Consider the following 12,506-nt stretch of genomic DNA (forward strand, 5'->3'; position numbering starts at 1 on the left):
TGCACAGAACTTACCCCCAAAGCACCAGGAACCTAGCTGGCCTACAGTTGAGCTTAGGAAAAACCTGAGTGGCTCCAGAGTCAAACTGCGGTAACTTTGAGTTAGAAGAGGTAAGGCCAAAGTAGAGCCGCACAGACCCCCTGTCGTGCAAGTGCGTGTCTCCTTCAGAGAAAGGCGTGCGGAGGTAGACGAGACCAGGGATAGCAGCCAGCCTCTCCCATCGCCAACGCCCTGCGCCGCCAGAGCGACTGGAGCAGACGCGAGCGCCGGGCACGCCGCCGGTGGCGCGCACGCTCAGCCCGAGGCCGCACGGGAGGCGGGCTGGCGTGCGCGCCCCCGCGGTGGTGGGCGGGGTCCGGGGCGGGGCCGCAGGAGCAGTAGGTGTAGCAGCTTGGTCGCGACAGGTGCGCTAGGTAGAGCGCCGGGACCTGTGATAGGGCTGGTAGCAGCGCAGAGGAAAGGCGGCTTTTAGCCAGGTAAGGGCCTTCTGTCTCTACAACCGGAGAGTGCGCGAAGACCCTGGCTTCTCTCCACACCCTCTTTCTCCTTCGACTTCTGGGGCGGGGGGAGTGCAAGGAGTGTGAGTCCCTTCCCCTCGAGATAAGGGGTCGAGGGACGCTGATCCTCCGTTCTTTCCTCACTTCTGGGGCCTGCGCTGGGGTGGGGAGTGCTTACGTCGGGCTGAGCCTTTGCTGCCCAAGGGCGGGAGCTGCAAATACCCCGTCCTCTCCCACCGAGAACACTCCATTCTAACTGTATACTTTCTGGTGTGGTGGAGGAAGGTGGCAGTTCATTAAAACTCCAAATACCCTCCTTCCAGGGAAATACTCTAATACTCAACTGCTCTTTTTCCTTCGTTTTCAGCCATTCCCTCTCTTTTCGATTTTTTCTCCCCTTCCATTATGCCAGCTGAACTCTGTTTAAGATACTTACACCCTTTTGAGGAATGTTGAGAATATAGCAGTCCTTGCGGCCGATGTGTCATCCCCGAATCGCTATCGTGTATATATCGCTGGCACTTGCCCCCGACATATGTAGATGTTAATGTAAGGTAATTGTACACCCCTGGCTACATATACCAAAGCTTGAAGTTGTAGCTGCTAGGAACGAACCATCTGGCACCCTTCCTAGCCTCCTTATTGATGCTTGCAAGAACGGTTTAGCTGATCCTGGTGAGAGATATTTGAACTACTGTTGTCTTGCACCTAATTCCAGCCTTCAAAAGTCTGCCTTGGCCGGGCGCAGTGGCTCACGCCTATAATCCCAACACTTTGGGAAACTGAGGCGGGAGGATCACTTGAGCCCAGGTGTTGGAGACCAGCCAAGGCAACTTAGCAAGACCCTTGTCTCCACAAAAAAAAAAAAAAAAAAAAAAAAAAAAAAAAAAAAAAAGTCTAATCCATCCAGATCTGCCTAATCCTAGATGGTTCAATTGACTTGACTTTTCAGGTTAGTCAAAGGTACTTAGGGAGTTATCAGTTTTTAAGACAATGCCCATTTTGGGGAGAAGTTTTCTTTTGCAGTAAGTATTCTTTTGCTCTTGATTTAAATGGTTTAACAGAGTACCTTTTATCTGCTTAGTTAGCAATACTATTCACAAATGCTAAATATTTCAGGAGCCATGAAATAACACCAATCCTTTCTTCTGAGGTATGATGTAGACACAAAAGAACAGACCCCCAACAAACATGTTCTGAGTTCCTGTAGAGATACAGCCTGGATGCAGGATGATCACGTTTTAGATAGACCTTCAAAAAATTGTAGAGTTGGCGTGAAAGAAGACCAAAAAAAGTGCGTGTTCATTTATGTTTTCTTGTTTTGCATTGATAGAACAACATATAATGTACTAAGTCATTAGTTTAGGGACTTATTTCATTCTTTGGATAAAATATTGAGTGCCTTTCATGTGAATCCTACTGTGGATCCAAAGTGCCAAACGTCTTTACCCTGAAAGAACTTAAAATCAAATGGGTTAGACAGATCCACATACAATTTATGGTATTAGTGAAATCATTTCTATACTAGAGGTCAGCCCAGGGTACTGTAGGAGCATAGGGAATATAGGTGCTTTGTTTTGTTTTTAAATTCTCTCTTCTGCTTTTCCTCAAAAAACAAAAACCTCTGAGTAATAATGAGTGATTCTCTTCAATCTATGTATTTGTATCACTTTCATATTTCTTACCCTGCTTTCCTCCAACTCCATGGCCTATGGAAAATGGGATTAGACCCTGTTGTTAATGTGGCATTTAGTAAACAGTTAAATCTGTTTCCACTGTTCTGTATTGGGTTGGGAAGTGTTATCAGTTAGTCCCTGGGAAGAGAACAGTATATTGGCAACATTAGCAAAGGAGTGCCATTTTGTAAAAATTACCTCATTGTATAACTTTCTTTAACTTGGTACACTCAAGCTTTGTTCCCGACTCTGGTTAAAGGTGGGGCTAAATTTCAACCTAATAATTCTAAGAGAAAGCTTCAGAAGCCAAAGCAATTCACATCTTGGTGACAGGTGATCCTTTTTCCTGCTAAGGTGCCCTCAAAATGTTTTTCTCTTTCTTTTTTCTTTGGTGGGGAAGACAGGGTAGATAGGTGGGTGGGGAAGAATGTTTTTAAGTATAATTTTGACTACGGTTTCTTCAGGTTTCAAATTCTTATATTTTCTCTGGTATTTTTCACCAGTTAACTGCAATTAACTTAGAGCCCCTGTACCAAAAAAATTTATCAAAGACATACACACACAGACACAAAAGAATATTGAGAATGTGGGAGTTCATTAGACATCTTTGGCATAATAGGCCACCTAACCACGAATTGGAAGAATTTGTTATTATTTAAATTGACAGTGAAACTAGTTTCAGGCATTGTTATTTCTATACACTACTAGATAGATGACTTTTAAATTAGAATTGTACCCTTTCCGCAGATAGGAGAATGTATAACTTGAGTCCTAAGTCAATAATTTCCATTAGAAAAGGCAATTGTTTTTTAAGTTTGCTATTGTCTTTCGCTCTATGTTTTTTGGATAGAAAATTAAGGTACTTCATTTTAGATTGCATACAGTAATCTCCAGGTGAGGTTACTTAACACAGCCTCTTCAGGTTATTAACAAACCAGTGGTTGTAAATGAAGTAGTTTCTACTTAATGATTGTGGAGTTAATATTCTATGGTGGATGATACTCTTGGTAGGACCATACTGATGAGTTTATTCTGAAGCTGGGTGCAGAGTCCTCAAGACTCAAATTATTGTGCTACTGAAGACCTCTTTTCATAAAAAGGATGGAGTTTGACCTAACAAGCAATCCATTATTCAACATATCAGATGATTTTTTGATATATGAAAATTTTCTAGAGACTTTCATGTCCACTTATAAGAAGTTAACAAGATACCATGAAAATTTTACATTCTTTTGATTTTCTTTTAAATAATTTCTTAATACTACTACCCTGAAACTAAGAACTTTCATCTTTAGGGGAAAAAAAGATGCAACTTTTTTGTACTTCTGATAGCAAGTGTGGATCTATTTTCCCCCTTATTTATTCTGTAACAGAGCTTGTGATATGGAAAACTTTACCGTCCTTCAAATATGTTTTGTCTTGCACAGAGTATTGCCATTTTTTGTTTCATTACCCATAAATTAGTCCCAATATCCATTTTACTTAGTTTTAGATTTCCACAATCTTTTTTCTTTTTCCATAAACTGAAATTCAAGCTAATGCCCCAGGACTTACTTATTTTCACAGTCAGTTTTACTAAACAGGTAACGTTTGCTCAGATTTGGCTTCTGAGCAAAAATTTGGCTTTCAGCGCTACAGGAAAGCTGTCTGTCCATGCATAGTATCCAGTGGTTTCTCTCTAATGGCCTCTCCCTGTCCTTTTCCTTACCCCTTGGCAATAATTGACCAAGTGAACAACTTGTCTAGTTTTTCCTTTCATTTGCTTTTCTTGACATGACTACTATCTGGTTGTGCATTTTCTAATCCAACCACTTACTCCCATACTCCGTTAACTCAGTCTTCTTTCTCTGAAATGCCGGGTTTGCCATAGCCCTGCTCAGCATCCTGTTCTCACTATACTTTCTCCCTGTGTAATCTGATTTATTTCCATGACTTCCACTATCACCTCCATGTAAGTGGCCTGAAAATTTATCTTTTTAAAAAACTTTTTTCATATTGTATATATAATTCTTATTTTATTTTCATATATACCAACACATTTAAAAATAAAAATTATAGATATTTATATTATTGTAAAATAAAAATTATATATGTTTATTATAGAAAATGTGGAAAAAACAGGCTGGTGTGATGGCTCATGCCTGTAATCCCAGCACTTTGGGAGGCTGAGGCAGGTGGATCACTTGAGGTCAGGAGTTCAAGACCAGCCTGGCCAACATAATGAAACCCCATCTCTACTAAAAATACAAAAATTAGCTGGGTGAGGTGGCACACGCCTGTAGTCCCAGCTACTAAGGAGGCTGAGGCGAGAGAATCGCTTGAACCCAAGAGGCAGAGGTTACAGAGAGCCAGGCTCACACCACTGCACTCCAGCCTGGGTGACAAAGCAAGATTCCATCTCAAAAAAAAAAAAAAAGAAAAGAAAACGTGGAAAAAACAAATTGTAAAGAAGACAAAATAACCCATGTTCCACAATCTGTTCCAGAGAGAGTTACCATTTGATATATTTCAGTGGTTTTGTTTTCTTTGATACACACACACACACACACACACACACACACACACAAATGCAAAGGTAATTGAACTCGTATTGTTACGGTAGATATTTTGTTTATATTATTTTTCATAGCATCAAAATTTTTTGAAAACATTTTAATGGTTATTTAATCTCCATTGTAATCTATTTAATAATTTATTGTATTGAGGTTGCATAATTGAATTGTGTTTAGGTTTTACATTAAATGCAAAAAAATTGAGAACAAATTTATGCGTAAATCTTTGTGCAAATCACTCATTATTTCCTTAGATTAGATTCCCAGAAGTTGAATTACCAGGTCAAGGGGTGTGAAAACTTAAAAATACTAAACCTGGCCGGGCGCGGTGGCTCAAGCCTGTAATCCCAGCACTTTGGGAGGCCGAGACGGGCGGATCACGAGGTCAGGAGATCGAGACCACCCTGGCTAACACGGTGAAACCCCGTCTCTACTAAAAATACAAAAAACTAGCCGGGCGAGGTGGCGGCGCCTGTAGTCCCAGCTACTCGGGAGGCTGAGGCAGGAGAATGGCGTGAACCTGGGAGGCGGAGCTTGCAGTGAGCTGAGATCTGGCCACTGCACTCCAGCCTGGGTGACAGAGCAAGACTCCGTCTCAAAAAAAAAAAAAAAAAAAAATACTAAACCTGCTCCCAAATTGCTTTTTGTAAAGATTAGACTTTATTATTATTAACTATTTAATATTATTTAATAATATTATTTATTATTTATATATAAATAATATTTAATAATATTATTTATTATTTATATATAAATAATATTTAATAATATTATTTATTAAATATTAACATTCTCAACTGCAGTGATTGTGAGTGCCCATCTTAGTGCAGCCTTGGTAACATTGAATATTATTGTTATTATTAATATTATTATTATTGAGATGGAGTCTCGCTCTGTTGCCCAGTCTGGAGTGCAGTGGCGCCATCTTGGCTCACTGCAACCTCGGCCGCCCGGGTTCACGCGATTCTCCTGCCTCAGCCTCCCACATAGCTGGGATTACAGGCGCCCGCCACCACGCCCGGCTAATTTTTTTGTGTTTTTAGTAGAGAGGGGGTTTCACCGAGTTAGCCAGGATGATCTCCATCTCCTGACCTCGTGATCCGCCTGCCTCAGCCTCCCAAAGTGCTGGGATTACAGGCGTGAGCCACGGCGCCCAGCCCACCTGGCTAATTTTTGTATTCTTTAGTAGAGACAGGGTTTCACCATGTTGATCAGGCTGACCTCAAACTCCTGACCTCAGGAGATCCGCCCACCTCGGCCTCCCAAAGTGCTGGGTTTACAGCGTGAATAACTGCGCCCGGCCTAAGTATTATTTTTTAATCTTTTCTAATTTGATAGGCAGAAGTGAATTAATTTGTATTTTTTTGCTAGTGAGAGAGAACATTTTTCTTTTTTTGGGGGGTGGGGGGACGGAGTCTCGCTCTGTCGCCCAGGCTGGAGTGCAGTGGCCAGATCTCAGCTCACTGCAAGCTCCGCCTCCCGGGTTTACGCCATTCTCCTGCCTCAGCCTCCCGAGTAGCTGGGACTACAGACACCCGCCATCTCGCCCGGCTAGTTTTTTGTAGTTTTTAGTAGAGACGGGGTTTCACCGTGTTAGCCAGCATGGTCTGGATCTCCTGACCTCGTGATCCGCCCGTCTCGGCCTCCCAAAGTGCTGGGATTACAGGCTTGAGCCACTGCGCCCGGCAAGAGAACATTTTTCATACATTCATTTCTGTTTCTTCTGTGAAGTATGTTTGGGTTAATCCCATTCCCATTTTTATTTGGGCATTAACATTTTAATTATGTTGGTTTTTTTGTTTGGTGTTCTTTTATTTGGAGCGTTTTGTAGGGGAAGCACAGGCGTTTATTAGACCAAATAGAGTGAGTGGAGTGATAAAGTGGAAAGTATATAGAAGTTGAAATTGTGGTGTTATTACTGCCCATTGTTTTGAGGGGCCAGAGCTTGTGATCAGTGAAGCAGTACTGCAGAATGGAAAGGGTGCTGTTTGAGAGTCAGGATTCCCAACTTCATGTTGTCATCGGCCAATCAGGTGATCTTGGACAAGTCATTCATTCATTGACTCAGAGCCTCATCTGTAAAATGAAAGGATTGGACTTTTGATCCCCAAGACTGGACAACCTCTGTGCTGAATGGATGCCTTTGGAGCTACTGCTGTTCACTAGGCATTCTGGAATTACCTTCTTTCTCATCTCTAACCTTTCACCTCATTTTAGATATATAGAGCCTGAGGAAAGACTGGATGCAGTAAAGGCAGTTTCCACCAGAGTAGCAGGGGAAGCTTGGGGACAGTTTAATTTGTTTGTGCTCTTTAACTTTCAGGAAAATAGAAGTATAAAAAAAAATTGAATGGGGTTCTTGCTGTGGGGGTTGGGGGAAGGAAAGAAAAAAAAAAGAAGTCAAGAAGATTGGTATTTTTTTAGGCCTTCCCATAGACTGACACTTGGAAACTGGTAAGATAAAATCATAGGAGCCCTGCTGATCTATGCCACAAAACTCCATTGTCTACAATGTATGTGAAAAATGTCTCATTTTGTGACTAGAGGGTATACGTCTCCAAGGCAAGTTATTTAACAGCTTCTTCTACTTCATACAGAACCATTCTTAGTGTTTTTCTTTGTGATTTGTATAAACTCTCGTATTTTAAGAATATTAATTTTTTGTCCTGTGGTCAAATATTTAACCAGTTAGTTTGCCTTTTAATTTTGTATGTAGTATATTATTACTTATCTATAGTGTTTTTTTTTTTTTTTTGGAGACAGGATGTCACTCTGTCACCCAGACTGGAGTGCAGTGGCACGATCTCGGCTCACTCTAGCCTCCACCTCCAGGGTTCAAGTGATTCTAATGCCTCAGCCTCCCAAGTAGCTGGGATTACAGGCACACGCCACCATGCCCAGCTAATTTTTGTATTTTTAGTATACAGACAGGGTTTCTCCATATTGGCCAGGCTGATCTTGAACTCCTGACCTCAGGTAATCTGCTCACCTCGGCCTTCCAAAGTGTTACAATTACAGGCGTGAGCCACCACACCCAGCCTGGATTTTTAAATTTGAGATTTCTTCTGGTGCTGTGATGTTTAGAAGGCCTCCACCATCCAGAGATTGGTTAAATACTCACTTTCATTTCCTTCTGATTTTTACCATTTTACTCTTTATATTTAATTCTTTAATTTGTATTGAACTTACTTTAGAGTACCAAACCAGTATGTTTAATGCCTTTGTACATCTGAGCTCCTGATCTGTATTTCCAGCTACCTGTTAGGCTATGTGGATAGTCCCTGTGCGCCATGCATCTGCATATACCCAGTTTCACTAAGAAGAAAGCTTGAGGTTGTCCTTACCACTTTAATACTTTTCTCCACCCATATTTAGATCAATCCCCAGGTTAGGTTGATTCTGCCCCAGGAGTGATAAGGCCTCTTTAATCAGTCTTCGAATTCAGATTCCCTCTTTTTTTTTTTTTTGCCAGAGTCCTTGAGCAATCTTTAGAGTTGGCTTTAGTTTTTCCCTTGCAGTTCGGAGTTGTCATTAAAAAAAAGCGCACTGATTTTCAAAATACGGTTCCTCTAATGGCCTGTGGTAGAATTACCTAGCGTTGGTTAAAAAGGTAGAGTCTCAGGTCCCACCTAGACCTGCACATCAGTGTGTCTAAGGGATAGGCCTGGGAACCTGAAGTTTTAACAAGTATCTCAAGAGATTAATATACAAACTTAAGGGGAAACAATGCCTAAGTAAATTCAGTCTAACTTTCTGACATGCTCTTCAAGACACCCACACCCCGACTCTGACAGCCTATTCTTTTAGGCTTATCTCCCACAACACTACCCACCCTGGCACTGTGACCCTACAATAATTCTCTGTTTCCTGGACCTGCCCAGTTCTTTCCTGCCTCTGTGCCTTTGCTCATGCAGTTCCCACAGCCTCATGCTCCTCCCCTTCCCCACACTCCTGTTGAAATCCTTTTCCTTAAGAGCCCAAATCAAATGCTACCTTTTAAAAAAGTTTTTTTAATAAAAAAAGCCTTTTCTAATTTCTTCTACTTGTATCAGTGACTCCCTCCCCAGTCTTTACTTAACACTTAATTTTTTCTTCATTTCTTACCTTACTTAATGTTGTCACTATTTATAAGTTATTGCTTTCTTGTAAGATTATAAGCCTTGTAGATATGAGAACCTTTCCCTTCCTTTTCATTTTGTAGTCATTATGCACATATAAGCAATTAAGAACTCATTTATTTTATTTTGTTATTTTGAGACACAGTTTCATTCTGTCCCAGGCTGGAGTGCAAAGGTGTGATATCAGCTCACTGCAACCCCCACCTCATGGGTTCAAGTGATTCTCATGCCTCAGGCCTCCGGAGTAGCTGGGACTACAGGCATGCGCCACCACTCCTGGCTAATTTTTTTTTTTAATTATTATTATTAGAGACAGGGTTTCACCATGTTAGCCAGGCTGGTCTCAAACTCCTGGCCTCAAGTGATCTGCCCACCTCAGCTTCCCAAAGTGCTGGGATTACAGGCGTGAGCCACCACGCCCGGCCTTGTCTGTCATTTTTAACATTACGTCTTCAGCACTTGGAACACTGTCGAAGACTTCGTAAATGCTCAATTAATATTTGTTGAATGAATGAATAAGCCTTGAAGATAGACTTTTCATTTGGACAAGTCTTGTTTTGGTTTGCAATCCAAAGTGTTGCATTGTTTTTACTGGACAATAGCTGATGTCGGTCCATCTGGGTTCAAATCAGGTAGCAGTCTCTGAGGAGTTTGGAAGGTAGCAGGACAAAAGTTTGGATACTGTGACAACCAGGATTCAGTTCCATCTGAGTGCAAGTTTTCCAAGGTGTTTCCAGGATCCAGGCCACTATTTTACTACCACTATAGCCATCTACTTCCCAGGTTGTTACTCTGGATTATACTAGTTTATCAACTCCCATTACATTTTTAAAAGTCAGTGTGGCAAAACTAAAACCCAATTACTGGAATCCACAAACAACCAGAAGTTTTTTTTTTCTGTTTTCATTCTCTAGGAGAAAAATTAGGAAACTATCTAGAATCTTCAAGAAAAGATGAAATGATTTTCATTATACTTACTATTAACACATGCTCTGAAATAGTACAGTGTACTGATTAGAAAGATTTTCAGCAACAGCTTTAAACAAAAAGTTTCTTATTAACATCTAGTTGAACCAGACATTAAAACAAATTAGTTCTAGTTTCTATTTCTCTTCATTGGTTAGTCTTTTTTAATTCCATTTTTTTTCTTAATACTGGCTTGAAGTTTTATTAAAAATAATGCTTTGTATAGTAGCTGATACTTTTCAAAGTACTTTTGCTTTTATCCTTTCATTTAGTCCTCATAACCATCCTGTGTGAATCAATATCTGTTTTTGAGATGAAGAAATTGAGACCCAGAGACACTGATGATCTTTCCCATGCCGACTGAAAGACCACTACCCAGCAAATGCCTCTCAGTAACTGTTTTCTATAGTCCCGAATTGGATGTAGCTTTTAGAAGCTAAACATTAAAATTCAATTGAAACAGTAACATTAATATGTTTATAACCAGGCCAGGTGCGGTGGCTCACGCCTGTAATCCCAGCACTTTAGGAGGCCAAGGTGGGCGGATCACTTGAGGTCAGGAGTTCAAGACCAGCCTGGCTAACATGGCAAAACCCTGTCTCTACTAAAATTACAAAAATTAGCCTGGGAGACAGAGTAAGACTCTGTCTTATAAAAAGGTTTATAACCAGTTCTTAATAAGATGCCTAGCATTGGTCCAGATAAGTAGCCAAATTTTATCACTTGTGTGGCTGTGTGATTTGGTACAGCTTCATGTGACTAGCCTCAGTGATACTTGTCCTTGATTAAGGCATTGTTATGTGGTAGCTTCTCAGATTTTTAAAAAAAGGAAGAATTAAAGAATTTGCCTAGAGAAGAGTCACTTTTCAGTAAACCCATTTTAATTCTCCTGCTTGAAGGGATTGGTTAAACTGATCTGAACTGACTATTCAGATTGAGTAAGTCCTGAAAAAAAGCATATCATCTAAAATTTCAGATGAGAATGGAAGCCAGGCCCTTACTGGAAATGGCCAGAAGTGAAACTAAGAAGCCCTGTATTTAGAGAAAACTTGATTAATTATTAAGGACAAAGGGCTACTATAAGAAGGTTATATCTTTAACAGAAGGAGCCTTCCTAAAATAAGCGTATATGTTTCTTTTGCTTTGAGATTGTAAAGACTCCTTAATTAACAACTTTGCCTTAATTAAGCATGTAATTGGCAAGACTTGTGAGCATGTAGTTTCTAGGCAGATATTCAATTATGTAGGTGGGCCTTTGTTGAGATGTGTGGCAACTGAGTACTAGTGTGACAGTTTTTCATTCATATGACAGATATTTATTGAGCCCCTACATGTTCCAGGCACTGGTATTCAGTGCATCTGATGTTAAAGTATGAAAAGGTACAAAGGTTAAAGGAGAAATATGCTGTTCAGAGAAAGTCTGTGCTTTGTTGTAATGGTCTTGGTCAATTGTAAATTTCCATGTTATTTTTCTAATTAGCTATGTTTTTCTCTACTCTTTACCTTAAATTTGAAGTTTTTCTACTTACCAAAAGAGATTTTTCTTACTATGTGTGGAAAAAAACTACTGGGGGAAAAAAAAAAAAAAAAAAGAACACCTCACTTCGTTGGATTATGTTTGACCTTAGAATAAGTTAATGATCAGCTGGGACGGGGCAGGAAGGAACCAAATGAACAAATAACAAATTTTATTAATTGGGAGAGAGGTGGAGTTAGACTTGGATTTCATCTGGTAATTTTTTAATTTAAAGGGGGAAAAAAGAAGATTAGGAAAGTTCTTGGGTGGTTGTTCATGATCTACAAATTTTAGACCAAAGTCAGTTGTTTTTGTTTTTCAAGGTGGAGTCTTGCTCTGTAACCGAGGCTGGAGTGCAGTGACTGCAGCCTCATATTCCTGGGCTCAAACGATCCTCCCACCTTGGCCTCCCAAAGTGCTGGGATTACAGGTGTGAGCCACTGCACCTGGCCCAAAGTCAGTTTTTAAAGACTGTAACTGGGATTACTCTTTTACCTGTCTAAATAAGATATATGAAGATTACCACAATTATGTAAAAAACTAATCTGGGATTCATGAGCACAAGATTAAGATATTCACATGAATGAATAAGGTAATAGAAGCCCTATGGGAAGATTATAGTTATAGTCTCTTCAACATAGAGTTCTTTCTTTCTTTATTTATTTTTTTGAGATAGGGTCTCCTTCTGTTGCCCAGGCTGGAGCATAGTGGTGTGATCTTGGTTTGCTGCAACCTCCACCTCCAAGGCTGAAGCAATCCTCCCACCTCAGCCTTCTGAGTAGCTGGGATTATAGGCACAAGCCACCACACCTGGCTAACTTTTTTTTTTTTTTTTTTGTATTTTTTGTAGAGATGGGATTTTGCCATTTTTCCCAGGCTGGTCTCAAACTCCTGAACTCAAGCAGTCTATCCTTCTTGGCCTCCCAAAGTGCTGGGATTACAGGTGTGAGCCACGGTGCCTGGCCCAATTTAAGAGTACTAACAGAGGTGTTGATGTGTTGATAATGCCTAAAATTTTATCTTTCCTTTTTTTTTTTTTTTTTTTTGACGGAGTTTTGCTCTTGTTGCCCAGGCTGCAGTGCAATGGTGTGATCTCGGTTCACTGCAACCTCTGCCTCCCAGGTTCAAGCAATTCTCCTGCTTCAGCCTCCTGAGTAGTTGGGATTATAGACATGCGCCAC

At 40.6% G+C, this 12,506-nt stretch overlaps 1 protein-coding gene across 3 annotated transcripts in view; it reads left to right on the top strand.

Moving 5' to 3' along the window:
* The first annotated feature begins 326 nt into the window (after positions 1-326).
* The window catches only part of LIMA1 (LIM domain and actin binding 1), a 103,211-nt gene continuing 91,031 nt past the window's right edge, over positions 327-12,506 (top strand). For 2 of the 3 annotated variants that reach the window (XM_030939414.1, XM_010385349.2), the window contains exon 1: positions 327-476. The gene's annotated coding sequence lies outside the window, so the exon portion shown is untranslated. The remainder of the gene's footprint in view (positions 477-12,506) is intronic. The other variant, XM_030939415.1, reaches the window with a different exon arrangement.

This window comes from Rhinopithecus roxellana, chromosome 10 (assembly GCF_007565055.1).
Source record: "Rhinopithecus roxellana isolate Shanxi Qingling chromosome 10, ASM756505v1, whole genome shotgun sequence".
In the NCBI taxonomy this organism is placed as follows: Eukaryota; Metazoa; Chordata; class Mammalia; order Primates; family Cercopithecidae; genus Rhinopithecus; species Rhinopithecus roxellana.